The following is an 18,595-nucleotide window of genomic DNA, read 5'->3' on the forward strand; positions in this document are numbered from 1 at the left end:
TGATCTGCTACTACACAGCTGTTATCTCCTCTTGTCAACCATAAATTATTTTATACGTCAAAAACAATAAAAGTGCAAAATTTTAAAACCGCATCTAAAGATAGCAATCAAACAAAAAAAGTTAAAAACTTTATTTTCTTTATATCTACCAAGTATTTTTTTTAACTTTTCAAGAAATATGTTAATAATAAAATGGAAGGACATTTTGGTTAACATTTCATGATTTCAGACGTTATTGGTGAAATCAAGTTTTACAATATTTGTATGCCATGGTTTAAATTTGAGGCTCCCTGCGGCGGATAAATTGTTTGTAATTTCAAAAATCGTAAACAAAAAATCTTGTTAATGACGGTGCTGTTTTGTCAAACAAATCACCATTCTCCTCTTTGATCTTTCTGCCTTTTTCCATATTAAGTAAAACGTAAAGTACCTATTTGAAAAATAAATTAAATAATTATAATGTGGAATTATTAATGAAAAAAATTATATCATTTTAATATTAGAATATAAATTTATATTTGAGGGAAAATTATTATGGAGTCCATATTCGTCTATATTTATCTTTTTAGATTAACGTCAAGGCCTGTTAATTCGGGTCACCGCACTAATCTACTTGAGCCCTATTAATTATATACTGCGAATCTCAAATGGCGACAGGCTTTTGGAACGTCGCAGCCAGAATGTCTATTTCCGTCGCGCCGGGAGAACCCCTTCGCCAGTGAGCACGTTTTTGTACAAAATCAGCCCAAATGGCCAGACGGCAGCGGACAACGCTTTTTGTCAGCTCCGAGGCTGCGATTTGGATTCAACCCAAATAGTCTCATTAATTGGCCGCGATCCTGTTGTTTATCGAAAATCCTTGCCGCATATTAATCGCGCTCTTTGTGCGCGATCGGCGGCCTTAGTCAAGAGACCTTTGCAAGACAAGTAAGCTGTGGGTAAGCGAATGAAAGAAATAAAGACGGCAGACGCACCGTGCGTGTGAGCTTCGTCCTTGTCTAGCAACGCGTAATGCAATTATCTGTCAATTATCACCCCGCCCTACCCATCGATAGCGGCACTGATTCGCAAATAATCTTCTCCTTGGCATGTTATCTTAATTGCAGAACTGGATCACATCGTGTGTTTTCTGTCAATCAACAAGCTTTGATTCGGTGAAATCCGCTTCAACTCTGCATATCTCACGTGCGTCTTCTGTATAATTGGTTACGCACATGGAGAAAAACGCGAGCGATCTGTTTAATCTTAATCAGAGAAATAACAAAAAATTCACAACATCAAGTGATTAAATTTACATGCAAATAATTTCAAGGATGATTTTAATTTTAAGCGATTAAAACATCGCAACGTAACAAGTGGTTGTGTAAATGCTGTTGAGGAGATGCAATATTAAAACACTTTCTTGCGTGTTTACTTTAATACTTTTAATGTCGCTCCGCGTGTTTACGCCGAGACGTCGCAAAGGCTTCAGAGAAGTAAGAAAAATTCAATGTCAAGTAGCAGCAGCAGTGCCGAGATACGCCGCTTTTTATAGAGTAAACGTTTGCCTCTCATCTCTTCATAAACACAGGAAGACACTCGTAGCGATAAGCAAATATTGTCCATGGTGCTCGAGATCTTCAAAAACTCCTCAAAACCTCAAAGCAGAAGGAAAAGTAGAAAATTTATATCTCTTCAACAGTATATATTATGCAGGCCGTAAAATTTCTTGCGGTTGGTTTCTGTTTCCATCTGTCATATTTTTTCACTTCTCAAACATTACGAAAAGCTTAATTTTGAAAAATTTCTCCCAGCTGAGTTCGAGCTGGTTGGTATGCAGAAAGAAGCGGCCGAGAGTTTCACAAGTGTGCTTAATTGTTTTAACAAAACCTTGCATTGTATACGGGTATGTAAATATTGAATTTTTTTCATGTCCGTGAACAATTACAGAATTGAATAATACGCACGTTTTACAAATAAATGAGTAAGTTGTTCGCCAGATACTAATTTAATAAAGTGACTTGCAACACGTGAGAGAGATTGTAAGTTGTTTCAAATCGAACAAGTACATCAAGCAACAATTAACTCTATTGCTGTATTATGCATACCTTGTTTATTTTAATAAAGCATACATATGAACGAACTTCCAGCAGCGGCAACCAATTAGCGAGGCACGCAGATTTAATTTATCTCTTCCCCAAGATCTCAAAGGGAGTTAATTTTCTCTCTCCCTGCGTCCAATTATGCCATATTGTGCCATTAGGATTGTTTCCAGAGAATAACAAAGTCGACGGAGGTGACACCTCTGCGAGCTTGTTTTGTATGGGTGTTATGCAACAATGGCAGCGAATAATAAACCGCTCATTACATTAGCTCTTCACTCGGATATATGCTTTAGGTGCTGCGTTTATGCTTATATATAGTCATGGAGACACGCACGTGTGGCTTTATTGGATGAGCGCTGGAGCACGTCATGTTATTCTGCATTATCTTCAATCAAAAACAGCATGGAAACAAAGTAATCCATTTGTTGACCACAGCTGGAATTTCTTTGTCATTTGCGACTTAAGAGATACACACAAAATTTGCAATTATACAACTTACAATAAATGTGAAAACAAAAAGGCTGGAGTAAATTTATCATTTAAATTTTAAAATAATTGCATTGCGTATAAAAAAAATGTTAATTTGGTCAAAGCAGATTTTTGTAAGAAATATAAAAAACTAAAATGCCGTGTTTGCCTGTTTTTATTTAAAACGCAAACATAGTTGTAAAAATTAGTTTTAACTTCAAATAAATAATATAAGCGTTTAAAACAATACCAATCAAACAATAATATAAATTATAAAACATAGCAAAAATTTTTTTAATTGAAAATAAATTTTATTAAATTATAAAGTAGTCACAGTATTAAATTTGCTTCCTAGTCTCTTTTTAATTGCAAACAAAGGAATCAAGGGTAAATCCGAATGGCTATTTTTAATCCAAGAGCACTCTCTTGTTAAGTAATTTAAAGCGGTGGCTGTCGTCAATTTCAAACTTGTTTTTCAAATTTGCCCACTGAAAATAAATCTCTCGTGGCGGCGTTAACGGTCGTGTTTGTACATGGGATAAATTAAAAAGGCTGCACGTAAGCACGGTTTAATAGTCTCACTGTGTGTGTAATGGTGGATCTTGGCGGCTTATTTTGAGCCATTATCATTTTCATAGATCTCCTTCAACTTGAAGGCTCATCACAAACTTACGAAATAAATGTTTCAACGCGCGTTGTTTTCTTTTTTCAAAATAAAGCGCAGAGAAGAGTTGATGGTCGGTCGGTTCACGAGTTTTGGGTCATTGTGCTCTCGCTTTTGGAAACGAATGGTGGTGGCGAAATTTCACTCGGAAACGCTGCAGCTAGAGGAATGCTCGGATTATTATTTTTTTTTTCTTTGTTCCGGTGCATATGGCGTGTTTGTTTGCGAGTTTAAAAAAGCCGCGGGCTAAAATTAGATTTCCCTTTGCTCATCTGCATTCGCGTTGCCAGTTTTGTAATCCGCGGCGGCAGTGAGTGAGAAAAACACAAAGGGATGTTTTGTTCTTTTTCTCTCTCTCTCTTTCACGTATGTTAATATATCAAACAACCACTCGGTACGTCAGCGGGCGGGCGCAGTTGTTTTGCCTGCAAATATACACACACAAGGCGCCTTGGCGAAAAAATCCCAAGCGCTGATGCGAGGAATAAAAATAATACGCTCCGATCACATGGTTGACGAGCGATCGACCGAAAATAAAATCCCACGGCAACATGTGTTGCGCACAAAAAATAAACTCTGCCAACCGCTTTGTTTGCCCCTTCTTAGATTAATTTGGGTCTCATTTAATTTAGATTAAGATTGCAGAGATGAAAGCTCGCAAGACCTGCGGCGGTCGAGGTGGTTTTTGCCAAAAGTCACCGTGCGACCCCTTGGAATTAATTGGCGACGAGAGAAACGAAGCCTTTGAAGAACAAAATGAGCAAAGGCGGTGATGATTTATCTGGTGGAAAATGTACTTCTTGTTGCTCAGCGGTCTGGTTCCTTCAAGATTAATCAGACCCCCTTTGATAAATTTGCAAAAGGCCCCTAGAGCAAAACAGCTGCAAGATATTTTTGGATGTAAAAAAAATGTTTTTGCTCTTCGTGCACCAGCGACACTAGTGGACTCTCATAAATATTGGCTCAATGCTTGTTTGACTTAAAAAGTTAAACAGTTCAGATCCGTATACTTTAAAAACTTCCACTGTAATATCTTTAAGTCTTTCTGTACCACCAAAAGAAACAAACAACGACACTATTGAATAAATTGGCACCAGTTCATATTTAATTAAGTTCAAAGTTGCAACTCTTCATAAAAAAAAGAACAAAAAATGCAGGATTGGATTAAAACTTTTAAATTAAGCAAAATAGTCTGTTGATAAGTAAATAATTATCGTTGCTTATTGTTGTTAGAATGTAAAAATTACAAAAAAAATAGTACTAAAAGAAAATAATTGATGTCCAACAATCAAGGGAAAAAATCTAATTTAATTAAGCTGATAATTATTGTTGTTTAGCTGATAATTGAATCTCCTCCTCCTATTTTTTTTAAGCTATAAAAAGATTCTTTCAGGGTCTCAACCTTTATCAGCGGTGCCAACTTAAACCATATTCAAGCCCTTTACGCAATAGAATTGCTGAACTAAAGGATTTTTATTGTAGCAGTTTTTGCCCTTGCGCTTTTGATGGTGTGGATTTCATAAACAATATTCGGCAATAAATCTCGGCTGCATAAATGGCAATTAGTTGCATCACTTGCTGCTTTTAATGTTCAATCGTGCATGCATTATAAGCCCGCAAGTTTGAATGTCGCTCATTAGCCGGCAAGACACGGAGCGACGGCGCCTTGGCCTTCAAAGATCACTTTTCTCTCGACACACCGGTTGGCGGCGATTTGCTTGCGCTTCCCCTGCGAATGCACGATTATTATCCAACACACACGCCGGCCGACCCGTTCGTTTCCACCATAGAAAGTCTCGTGTGCTGGTGCCAGGATGCAGAAAAAAAGGACAAAGGAGCTGGCGAGCGAGGGGGAATACGTTATTTCTGCAACAATGACGTCACAACAATTCTTTCTGCTACGTAACAAGTAATTGTAATACCACTTGCAGACGTCTTCGCCGCACTATTCCCATTGATTGAGTTAGACGCACGTGCTTCCTTGATCAAATTGCGGCTCTATAAAATAATGTGCGGCCGTCGTGCTTGGAGGAATTTCTGTCTTATTTTATTATAATGTGCTCTCAAAAGCGGGCGTTTCTGCTCTGTTCCGGGAGTGTGCAATAAAGCTCGGTTTTTCGTCTGCATAATTGCGGACAATTAAGTTTATGCATTCTGGGAAGGACTAATAAAACCGCGAGCTAATAATAGCATATTACTTCATGCATCCATGGGTTTCTATTTATGATCAAACAGGTTTTTGCAATTAAAAAGCTCTCCAATATTTTTGGCTTTGCTTTTTTAAAAGAAAATTTGTGATATATTTGTTGACCAAAAAAATAATCAATTAAGATGAATTTTATTTTAGTGTTCATTTAAAAAAAAACTATATATAATTAAAAGTTTATTTAAAATTTTTTATTGCTGTTTTAAAATTAAAATTAAAAGTTGCTGTAATTAAAAAAATTCACTGTTTGTAAATTGAAATTTTGCTCACTCCTTGTTCAACCCTTCTTGAACTAAGGTAGGGAATTAAAATGAAGACCATTTCTAAATTTTTGCATAATATTCGATACATTTGCAGGCGTGAGAGGTGAATTTCCAGTAAATATGGCAAGAGATGGGCTCGCAAAGTGCCTGCTCTCTTTACATGCGTAACCCGAGAGTGCAGCAAATGAAGCCTCGCAAAAAGCACCGACTGAAATTGCCTTATTGCTAATGCTGGCAACCCGCGAGAGCACCAAGTGTATGTTACATAATATGGTATTATTCTTGGCGTCTATTAGCGGGTATCGAGTGACACCGTGCTAATGGAATTTCAGAATAAATCGGATCCTGACCTATGTGAGATTTGCAATCAAGGGAAGAAGAGAAACCCGAAACTGGCAGACAATCAATTTCTATGGAAAATAAATTGAAATAAACAAAAAAATCTCCAATTCAAATGGCTATTGCACATGAACAGGACCCTGCTTTTCAATCAGTGAAACTTTATATCATTCAAAAATCTCCTTTTTCCAGAAGTCACAAATTGACTTGACGCCCACTGGAAAAAAACGTTTCTCCGAATTCCAATACCTGCAACTCCAATTTGGGCAAATAACAAGCTTCTCTTGATTCAAAACACATCATTGAATGATTGAATTTAGCTCAAATTCCGGAAATTCCTTAAATTTTATCAAATCGATGATCTTATTATTAACTCCAATTCATAACAAAAGATAGAAAGGAAAATAAAATAATATAAAATAAAAAAAGGAGAAAATCTTACTTTAAAAATAAAAATCTAATCTGCTGCCTTTCGATTAGGAAATAGCTTCTAATAATGCTGCCTCGCCAATTTCACTTTCCATTCGAAACAATTTGCGCACCTCGGTGCTACCGGCCATCAATTCAATTTCGACTGTATCATCTAATCGCGAGAGGATAATGCAAATAAAACACGCTTCACGTCAAACAAAAGCCCCGCTCGCGGCCAACGCGTCGTGAAATGCGTCAATCGCGCGCGAACCAAAAGCCCGTGCCGCCGGTGCTGCTGGGAAAGGATTATTTTATTGCAGCGAGAGAGACGACAATCGAAATGAGCTGCAAATGAATTATGATCGTTTTATTGTCACGCGTGCTACATTCTCGCCTGAGTTATGACTCAATAAATTCATTGGCACCTGCGACGAGGAAAAAAAATTAAGGGTCAAGCACCACCAATGTGACATGTGCGAAACCACGCAGTTTCCGACCGAAACCAGTTTGCTTCGCCCCTTTCTGGTCGAGATTAACTTTTTCTCTCAAAAACAGCTTGCTAAAAATAATAAGCAACAGAGCTCTATTTTAAGAACAAAAATTGCAAGTACAGTTTAATACATTTTTAAACATTATTTCTGAACTGTTTGGAAATTTTATTAAAAATATGATGAATTTCTAGTGCGAACTGATATAGTAAATTTATTCTCTGGATGTAAAAGGTCGTGATAACTTTTATTATTATTATTATTTATGAATATAAATATTTGCCGGTCTGTGAGATCTTTTCGCATCCTTCTAAGATGAAAAAATATTATTGGTTAACAAAAATTAAGATTTTGGTAATCTAGAATTTAGGCAATTCTTACAAAATTGTGTCAAAACGTTGACAGTTAGGTAAGCTTGCTGAAAATAAAACCAGTCTTTGTTCTAGGGGTGATAATGATTGGTGGAATCACTCATTACTGAACATTTGCGCTCCATTTAGCAAATATAATTACGCGAGAGCACACCTCACTTTTACTGAAAGAAACGCTGACAGGCATGAAGTGGAGATTGAGTCATGAGGTGGGTAAAAGGAAAACAAATAGCGTCTGTCAAACGGCGAACGGTACAATTTTCTGTGCGATTTGCGCTCTTTCTCACTACCCTGGTTGTTTATTTGCATACTGGATGATCCGAATGAGTGAGTCGCTGGAGAACGCAGCGTGGAGTGACACGCCGCGAGTCAAGGCCACCCTGCTCAGCAGCCTTCCAGACAATGAGTTATTTTCCCCCAGCCGCTGCAGATTAATCTAATTTGAATAATTCATTGGGGTATTTCCACGAGAGAGCCTCTCTTTGCACAGCTTATCTGCGCGACTTGGATAAGAAAGCAGCCACGTGCTCCTTCTCCTTGAATTACAAATCAAGGAGAGAATCTTCACAAGCTCAACATCATTCAGATTTTTTTTTAATTGAATTAATTACAATTTTCAGATCTTTTTGATTACTGCATTTTTATGAAAATTAAAATAATAAAATTGTTTTTTTTCTAATGTTTTTAATGCAATTTTCCTCTTGCATCACAAAACGTTGACTCATGTAGCCTCAAGAATTTGACCCCATCGTTATGGAACGAAACCAGAGCCATTTGCCAGAGCAATTTATTTGTCATTTTCGCCTGCTGCGCGAAGAATTATGGTAAAACAAGCGGCAATAAAGCTCCGGCCTGAGAATAATGTCATGTCGGCGGGTTCTCTCAAGTGAAGCGTGCGATAAGCCAGACCAACACCTTGGTCCTTTGGGAGGTCGTGCGTCGCAAAGGTCACCGTCTCTAATCTTTGGAACTACACAGCAGCAGCAGCAGCTTCTCGTGTAATAGTCGCAATTAATCAACGCCTATGCAGCGGCGGCCGGTGCTATTTAATTTTATGAATGCCATCACTTTTCAAATTGCACATCAAAATGTTGCACAAACGTTTCTCAACCGCCAGATAAATCTCTCAGGTGGATTACTTTGGGACAATAAATAAATAAATAAACCACGGGTGTGGGAGACACATGTGGACGAAGGAAAGGCATGAGAATGTTTCAAAATACGCTTTAGCCTCTATTTTATGCTGCTCAATTTAACATCCTGAAGTTTAATCTTGAAAGTCAAGAACTTTGATTCTAATGCAACACGATGTTGCATGAAAATAATGAAAATTGCGTTTCACTTTCATTCAAGGTTGGGATTTGCCCACAGTTGACAAACAAATTGATGGTTTTCCTTCATTTTCTGTACGTCAACGAAGCATTCATTGGTTTTGTTTATGTTTGCAAGTGATACCAAAGCCGCAGTTCGCTGTTTCAAATTTCTAATATAGATCTTCTTTTCTAACCAAGGTTTTGAAATTTCCTTAATGCACTCTGATGTATGGTCAAGCACTGTTAATTTTTGGTTTATCTGGTTGAAACAAAAAAATTTTGGTAAAAAAAAAATGGGCAACAGTAATTCGCGCCTTTGGTGAGAAAATTCAAACCAGATGATGAAATTGGCTCCCATTTAAATGTCATATTTATACTTTATAGGCAGCTTAAAAATCCATTTCACGTGGGAAATTGTGCGCGTGGAACTGGCACAGCATCACTGTACTAAATTCTTCTCAGTTGGCAGCGTAACTTGTCACAAATCAGTTTAAGCAGATAATTTAATCAACAAGCTGCACGCTTAGAAAGCCACTTCTGATTACAGAGAAGAGGATTTCACGGTGTGGGGCAAAAAAGTTTCCGAGAACTTTTTAAAAGTTGCCTCTTACAAACTGCTGGCGAGCGATCCGATTTGACGCAATTACTCTCTGAAAGTCCTCTCCAGATTAAATCAGCAGCTCATTTAGAGCAAGTTTTTGAAGAAGAGAGAGAGAGACTGCAAGCGATTCATTATTATTGCAGGCTCCACTTGACACACTAGTGACTGAAACGAGCCATGTGGCCGTCCGGAATTTGTAATCATTGGACCACGCAGGCCGTGAACTATATTTTTCGAGAACAGCTATAGCTAGTCCATGCAGTACACGAGGACGCGGGTTGAGATTGACGACATGGCCAATAAATCATGGAGTGACTGCTGAGCGACCCTATTGAGACATGTGCCAAAATTATTTTTCCCCAAACTGCGGAAAACCCCCGACAGGCCAGACGGAAACGACTGCTACAGAGATAATTTATGATCGGATATATAGACGGGGACGCAGAACTCTAAAATTTCTCCAGTGTTCTTCTCGGAAACATTTTTCCAACATCAAAAGTTCAACTAAATTTGGAGTCACCGTCATTGAATATTTCAATTTATCGCAATTTATTACATTCTAAAAACATTACACAAAAGCTAAATTTTTTTAAAGAATAATAATTTTAAGAAAAAAATATTAAGTAGAATAACAGAAGAAACTTATGAGTTTCTCCTCCAGTGATGATTAAAGCAAAATAAATAAAAAAAGCAAGAAAATTTGTTTAAATAATTATATTCCATTTATTTGAAATTATATCATGCACTAATCTATTTTTAGACTTGTGCAACAGACGTCTATAAAATGCAACTAGATCTTTGTACACGATTTTATATAAATTTTAGAATTACCACTGACGTGAATGGAAAAATGATTGAACAAAAAGATCTATGGTATACATAAATGATGGCTCTATTGCACCATTATTACGCTTAATAAGTGCATTTGCAACGACCTTTGAATTAACACAATTAACTGTAAATTAATTTAGAATGCGCAGCATCTATATTGTGTGCAACAAACGAGTTTAATGCGGGTGAGAAAGGCAGCAGCTATTTTGAGACCTTTAATGTCTCACACGCCACATTTTCTGCCGCCGTGTGTGAGAGAGAACAGGCTGCGCTACTCATAGCAGGCAAAAATCTCTCAGCAGCAATAAATTTCCAGAGTGGCCTAATTCCTCTAAGGACAAACAATGCACCTCTGCTTTAGCTTTTCAGAGCTGCAGTTAGGTGCATTTTTCACACATAAATATAGTTCGCTCGCTGATCATTATGAATATAATTGCAATTGCGCGCGTTCGACACTCTTGAACTAGACCCACATTCGACGCACAACGATTTCACCAAACGTTAAGCTTCATCATAAATGTTTGAATGTATTTTCTAAGTAAGGACCGCAGGGCATTCGTTCGCCTCACAATAGAATGCAAAGCAATTAAAATGTAGCTGAGAGTGAAATAAATTAATAAATATTTTATATAAATAATTCAAGCGGCCGGCGCGTGTCTCTCTCTCTCTTATTTTCTCGTCGTGAATGGCTGGTGATGCGCTCATCGCAGGTGTTTTCCTTCCTGCTGTGCAATCAGTGAAAGTGCTCTTTCTAAGCGCATTATTTTCATCCAGCCAGCCATCTGATAGGCCATGGAATTTTAATTTCAATCGGTCCGCCCGCCACAACTTTAATTAAATGACGATCTTGCTAAGAGATTTTTAATTTCCTGTGCGAAGGTCTCTCTATCGTCTTTTCTTATTTTTGTTGGTGTTGTTTGTTTGTTTGTGTGACCGCAGGTGAGTGTAATTACAGCTTTCTACACGCTCTCGTGCTGTAAGCAGTTTGCTTTGAGCAATGCACAATTAAAGTGTCAACTCTTGTGGTTTTTAACGGATTGGCACCATCAAGTTCAAAGCTTGCGACGAAATTAGCAACACATTCTTTCCAGAAACTCCCCTTGGCAAACAGAAAATAAGTTCTGAGAAGAATGCACGAAAATTGGAGCAATTTTTAAAAATTGCTTTAGGTTTTTTGCAATCAAAGATGAAGCTTTAAAAATTATATTTTCTTTTTTAATATTAAATAATCTTCCGTTTTTTTAAACCTTTTTAAAGAAATTCATTTTGGAATTGTTGAAATACAAATCTTGATGAAACTATGGTACATTTAACAATCAAATTATAAATAAAATGTTTACAATTTTATTGACTTTGGTTGTTTCGAGTGGCGTCCGGAAGATTCAAATTTTTGTTAAAATGCAAATTATCAGGTGTACCTTGTTGGTACATGACATTGTTTTCATGCGAGAAAGACAGAATTATTATGCTTTTATTCAAATGGGCTGAAAACTCGCCCGTTGTGAGTCATGGGCAAGAAAAGCGCGACACTCTTTTTCGCCCCCGTCCACACGATTCGCGCAATGTGCTGGTCTTTTTGGCATAGCAACAGACCTGACAGACCCAAACGCTCTTCAGAGACTGCAAGCATCAGCACTTAATTAATCCGAATGATCCTTTTTCGCTTCACTCAGCGTCAATAAAACACGAGAGGACTCTCTCCAGAAGGAAAGATGAGAGTGCCAATAAATCTCTGCCCAAATATATATTTCACTTCTTTTCTATAGGGGCATCGTCCACTTTTTCTTTCACCGTCTCAAGAAATTTTGCTGAATGGAACTTCATTAGAAGGATGAGAGAGGACACTCGGCTGTGTTCGGATGTTTTTCGAAGGGTACGCGAAACAGTTTCGCCTTAATTTTCGCCTCTTATACTAATTTAGCACCGGCGAATTTTAATTAGAGCGCCTCAAGTATACACGTCAGGTTCGTTAACACCACGGGCTTTTCCTCTGCGTTTATTTGTTTTCAGTGTTGAAGATCGAAAAACAATATATTTTGCAAGAGAGCCAAATAATGTCTCATCAGGACAAAGAATTTATTGTAAATTTATCCGTAATTCCCCGAGATTCTTGTGCCACGGGCGATGCGCGGAGCTCTCAATAGGGAACACCCACCAGCATAATAATTCATTAAATTCGCGGCGAGGCGTTTTAATGCGAGCTTAACTAATGATTAATGACTCCCTGGTGTAGCGGCGCAGGAACCGAGATTCGTGTTGATTTTCCTCTCTTCTCTAATTAAATTCAGAGCTAATTGCTCTTGATGGAAACAAATAAAAACCGTGTTGCACTTTTTCTCGCTTTCTGAGTACATCCCACTGGCATAAATAAAATAAAAAAAATAGCCATTGTTATCGAGGTAATGAGTTAATAATTACATTAATAACCGCAGAAAGTTAACCTTCTCGAGTTGAAAGCTTCCTAGAAAATTAATAAAAAAAAGTTGGGCGTTGAGATAAAATTACAAATTGTTTCCACCTTTTCGGAGATGAAGGTTTGTAAATAAATCAAGACTATGTGGTGCTTGACCGGCAAGTAACTACGCTTAATAGTAACGAGCCCTTCTCAGCAAGGCGTAATTTGCATGTGGCCTTTACTTTTTAATTATAAACGTCAACACCCATCCACGCTGTTCAAACTCAATCCAGCAGCAAACAATTCGTGGCACATCACGGTGTGACGGGCATGTAATTATTCTCCGATTATTTATTTGATTAATCATAATTCAAGTAGTTGGTTTGTGTTGCGTCACATGTTACGCGTTTAAGAGCGATTATAACTTTCCATCTTGGTTAAAAAGGCGCGAGGAAATCAGGCGTAAAATCGCTTTTGACACTGCGAAAGGAAAATCAGCATATCACACCAGAGAATTGCTTGTCACGACGAGCAGAATAATTGTATTGTCTTGTTCATTTTGAACGACGGCTTTCGACGCGATAATTTTTTACTCCTCCGCCGGAGAAGATTTTCAGTGAATTACATCGACATCAATCTAGCACGTGTCAATTTCAAATATGGGTCACCACAACGGAATTGTAAAAATGGAGATAAAATAGAATCAAAACAATGTTTTGCTGAAGAAATTTTGTCAGAGAAAATAAATCCATAGTTTTGAAATTAATTTTTTAAATATCTTACTCATCAATGAGTCACATTTAAAATTTTCCTTTTCATAATTTTAGTTCAGATGATGAATTTTTGTAAATATATAGGTCATTTTGAAATCCAACGCCTCCACACCAAAGTGATATATTTTTTTAATATTGCGTAAAAATAAATCAGAGGCGCTTCATTCCAAAACTGGGTTAACCCTTCTAATTGGCCGAGCAGCTATTTATGTTTTCAAAATGTATTTACGAAAAAGCTGTCCGCTGGAGACTCAACAACCTCACTGGCTATGTGCAATTATCAATAGCGTTCCGTTGCTCCTTTTCCAGCTCATCGCAATGACGTTGAAAAGTTCACGATTCCGAGGCAAAAATGATGAAATTGCTCTTGTACATTTCACTGATCCAATTACAACTGCCAATGGTGCACAAGTCCACTGATTAAATAAATAAGGGGGAATCATGCGATATGAGCTTTTGATTATTTTAACACAACAAGCCAGAGTCATCTGATCGCCCTTCAATTGACATACATTATAAGTGTAGCATTGGCATGCATGGCCTATACTATGTTTAGTCTCCTCGCAGACCAAACATAATATAATGTATTACAGTACCCTCATTGATCCGCGCGTGTGAACAAAAATAATTTAATATACATTCGGCTTAGCGAGTGAAGCCCCGTCAGCCAACTGGGAAACAATCCCCGGGCGTAATTTATGGGTTGAACCTTGCAGGTAACACCTTTGTAAAATGCAAACACCATTTGCCTCCCCCACAGTATTACTTTCAACTCGCTGCCGCTTTAAATAACGTGTGCAGATATTTATACAACATTCACATTTTCCACCAACGCCCGTTGGGAAATAAAGCCTTTTAATTAATCAACTCTCTGGATTAAAGATATAAATAAGCGGCATATATAATTCTAAACACCTGATTGCATACGTCAATGCATTTTAAATTTTTGTGCAAATAAAAATAATTAACTGTAGCCAGGACGTGTTAGAAAAATGGTTCACCAGACTTGAAAATTTATTTATATGTTTCATTATTTCCATAATATATTTTGTTCGCTTTTCAAAATTTGAGGTTAAATTTTTTCAATATTTTTAGTGAAAGAGATTAAAAAGAATTTTACAAAATTACTGTAAAATATATAAAAATATTTGCTTTCATTTTTAAAATACAGAATTTCACAATTTAATTTACTAATCACTTGACATTTTAAGTGTTCTACAAAAACATCATCTATTTTTTTTTTTTTATAATTACAGTGTTAATAAAGATTGAAAAAAATTCCAAAACGCGAAAGAATTTTAGGGAAAATATATTTTTGGATTACCAAAGCCTTTAAAATTGCCTAACCATTGATTTTCCCTCTTTCTAACAATTTCTTGCCTAAATATTTAATGGCAAATTTTTGATTGCGTTTAATGTAAGTTTCTTGTTGTCTATGCAGCAATATTTAAATTCACACTTTAAAAATCACTAGGAGATGTAACAAGTGATTTGTCATCTTTTAAAATTTGTGCAAAAAAAACCGATATTTCAAACTATTTATTTTAATCATCCATAGATGCTGCTGCATAAAGGTTAGTTAATTGAGAGGATAAATTAAGATCCTCTCTCAAGGTGATTGTAGCCTTCGAGCAGATTAAACAATCCGGGATGAATCATGCACTTTCCGTAAGTTGCAGGGTGGTACGGTTTTGCTTTGTGCATAGACTGCATAGTGAGTTGCAATTTATAAATAGCGCAGCACAACTCTACTTTCGAACGTGTTCATTTTAATTTATGCCGCACGGACGAGCAAATAAAAATGCACCCATTGCACTTTAAACCCATGCGAGCATGGCGTATAAATCTATCTGTTGCGACTCGTGTCGGGCGTTAAAATTAGCACTCAAGGACTCGCGGCGGTTCGAATGATGGCACCGTCGTTTAATTATCGATCGGCAGCCCTCTTTCTTTTTCACGCCAGATTGTGATCTAGCGCCGGTATAGTGCGAGTGGCTTTTATCACCCGCGACATTTGCATAATTTGCATTCGGCGGTGGATTGTTTTTACACTCGGTGGCGCGACCGATTTCCGCTCCATCGAGCGGCACACAAAGTGGCGCTTTCGGAATAATATCAACATATTATCCTTTCAGCAGGAATGCAAATTGCGTGCGCCTTTTAAAACGCGGCCTTGATACGCGGATTTGTCAACAGGAGCCTTATGATTAATGTATTGGCATCGAAAGTTTCTGTTTGAAGTTCTCACAGCTGCATGGCCTATTGGATACGTTAGGCTTAAACAGGAAGCCGAAAGACTGTAATAATTTTGCACAGTCATCAAGTGGAACCATATAGGAAATATATGAAATTGGAAGTTATTTGCTCACTAAAAAAGCTTAATTTTATTCCTGATTTAGGAAATGGTTCAATAACTGAGGTTCTTAGTTGAACAGGGGGGCAAAAAATTTTAAACAAAAATGAAGCCTAATAATTTTTGTTTAAAATGAAACAATAATGATCGGGCTTTATTTTTGTTTTGAATGAGGCGTGATAAATTTCAAAACAAGGAAGCGAGCGTTTACACCGATCTCCAGCGTTATATTATTCGCCTGGCTCTTTACAAAAGTGAATTTCCCCGTATCTGACTGAGATTATACAAGCACTTGGTACCAAATAGATCCATACCGTTAATCACAATCGTGCTCTCCAACATGAGAACTTTCAGAGGAAAATGGAATATGGACGGTTGAGGTAAAGGATGTATTAAGTATGTAACACGTGAGCAATAAAATAAATTAATTTGAAAAAAAATTAAATTAATAAAAATGTGTACAAATGATACTTGAATAATAATTAGCCGATGAAATTGGAAGTAAAATTTGTATTGTGAAAATCTCACGACAAAATAAATCTTCAAAATTTCTGTTTAAAAAATATTATAAATTCTGTAATTTTTTCAAGGTTTTCTCCAAACATTAAAATAAAAATCTAAACATTATTTTTTGAAAGTCTAGGATAAATTTGGAATGCCAGTGTTACAAGTTAGTCACTAGGGAGCTCTCAGTTGTAAACAGAGCAAAAGTGAGCACCAGAAACATCTGTCTGCCTTTCTTCTTATTTGGCCGAGAGCATTTATAGTAATCACTGCACTGGGGCCAGTAATTATTATCAAAATGATTCATGCGCACTACAAGCGCAATGACTCTTCTCGCTCTTGGCACACTCGGCGTGTTAACGGACTATACACTATGATCTTCACAAAGAAGGACACAACCTCAAAACTAATTTTCATTTGTGGTAATGAAATACTTTTTCAGACAAAAAATTTGTCCCGACCAGTTTTTTCCTGTATTGATCTTTCCTCAGAAATATTTTTTGCCCGGACTACCTCTTAAAATAAATTATAAGCATATACCGTTTGGAATAAATTTGCGGATATGTAGCAGGGAGTGGAAAAAAGTTTCATAACTCGGCTCGGTGAAGACGGATGGAACAAAAACAAGGTACTTGTATGGCACGTAATGAGAGCAAGGTACTCACCAGGGTATCCAGATTGACTGAAGGTATGCGAGTCCGTGCAATGCTCAAAACACACTCATTGTGCGGCAAAGTGGCTGGTCTGAGAGCACTGTCTTGGTAGGAAGGCTGTTGGCTGGCCACTGATCGCAATGAAAGTGCACCGGACTAACTAACTGCTTGGCAAGATACCCACGCCAGAGCTCTCTCGGCCTCCCCTCCTGCTGCGGCGGCCGCCTGTATGTGTATTATTATATTATGCTTTTCTTTCACACAACGCTCGCACACCGTCTATTTTGTATGTATAGGTATGTGCACTGTTCATAATAAACAACACACTTGCCCGCGGGATAATGGGGAAAAATTTAGAGCCCCCTGGTTATCACAAGGCAGGAGCAGCACCAGGAAAATTGAATATACGGCACCTGAGTTATAGTTTATATAGTGTTATATAATGTAGTTTATACCAGCAGTAGCTAGATTTTGATTGTTTTCTTATTTTATTTTACTTTGAACTCAAATATTTTCCGTCTCTTATTTTTTTCTATTATGAAGAAATTTATTTGCAAATATTTATTTAATTTTCATAAAGTAATGTCTAGACGAAAAATTAAGACAGTAGATTTTTGGATAAAAGCGTTCCCTTCTAAAGAAAAAAAACTCCAGCTAAAATTTTTGTAAAAAAGTCACAGATAAACAATAGTTTTTAAACATATACGTCTCAAAAAATCTTCTTTAGCGGTTAATTTTTGTCTTACAATTAGAGATATAATTTATTTGATGGCACTCATTTAAAAATGAAAAAAGAAACTTTAATACAAGACTTTAAAAATAAAAGAAAAACATTTGATTGAAGTTTACAAAGAAAAATTTTTAATATTCAAACCGTCCTAATGCTAAAAATTTAAACTCTGCAAAGAAGTTCATGAAAGAATCATAAATAGTCGAAAGATTCAGAGAATTCTATAATTAAAATCTTGATGAGAAAGTATAAAACTGTCTTTTAGTGTCACGTATTTTTGATCAGAATAGCAACACAATTTTTCAAAGTACCATTGTCAGGGCAGAATAATTTAAATTGAAAAAAAAATGCCACTAGTGTAATCGTTTATTGGCGTATATTTTTTATTGAATCTTCTCTTTAAATTGAATTTTTTTCTAGAAAGATTTTGCTGCCGGTGGGAAAAGAATTTGTCTTGGATTTCCAATCCCATTCTTCCAATTATTTTCGGGTTAGGCAGCATCCATCCAGACAGGGGGAGATTTACAACCCTTAAACACAAAAGGTGACAGCAACAAGTGCAGCGCGCGGAGGTCGTGGGAACCAAAAACATCTCCATCAGTTGCCTCATCTTCAAAGGTTTTGTGCCGCAGGAAAGAAAGAGACGCACCGCCGCGATATTATAGTCATGATGTGTAGAGAGGAACGCCGTCGCGTGTTTGTTATTTCAATAGGTGAATTTGTTACTCTTTCGCAGCCTTCTCAGGTGTATTGATTTTCGCACACATTCTGGCGCCGGGCTCGTTTTTCGCATGTGTGAGAGAGAAAGTGAAAAGAGAGCGAGAGGCAGTCTTCAAATATCATCATTAGAGCGGCTTTTGTGCATGAAAAGAGGGAGGAAAAATCCTCTTTACATACATCCAGACACGTTGCTAGCACCCTAATAATAATTCTTCCTTCTGTACCAGTTATGAAGGAAATGTGGAGTTGCAAATTATATGTAGCATACGTTGCTTGTTAATTTTTTTATTTCTACTTTTATAAGATACTTTTTTGGAAAATAAAAATAAATTTCAAAGCATACAGCGAGAGGAAATAAATTTGTGAAGAATATTTGTGTAAAAATAAGGCGATAGGCTTATAAATAGAACAAATATTGAAGCTTATCT

General features: G+C 36.9%; 1 protein-coding gene across 2 annotated transcripts in view; it reads right to left on the reverse strand.

Moving 5' to 3' along the window:
* LOC132202730 (5-hydroxytryptamine receptor 7) overlaps nt 1-18,595 on the reverse strand; it is a 77,393-nt gene that overhangs the window by 9,707 nt on the left and 49,091 nt on the right. The window contains exon 1 of one of the 2 annotated variants that reach the window (XM_059629842.1): nt 16,730-16,887. The exons of the other annotated variant lie outside the window; for it this stretch is intronic. The gene's annotated coding sequence lies outside the window, so the exon portion shown is untranslated. Of the gene's footprint in view, nt 1-16,729; nt 16,888-18,595 lie in introns of those variants that run through there. 2 annotated transcript variants of the gene reach the window in all.

This window comes from Neocloeon triangulifer, unplaced genomic scaffold (assembly GCF_031216515.1).
Source record: "Neocloeon triangulifer isolate White Clay Creek 2 clone unplaced genomic scaffold, ASM3121651v1 ptg000002l, whole genome shotgun sequence".
NCBI classification, from domain to species: Eukaryota; Metazoa; Arthropoda; class Insecta; order Ephemeroptera; family Baetidae; genus Neocloeon; species Neocloeon triangulifer.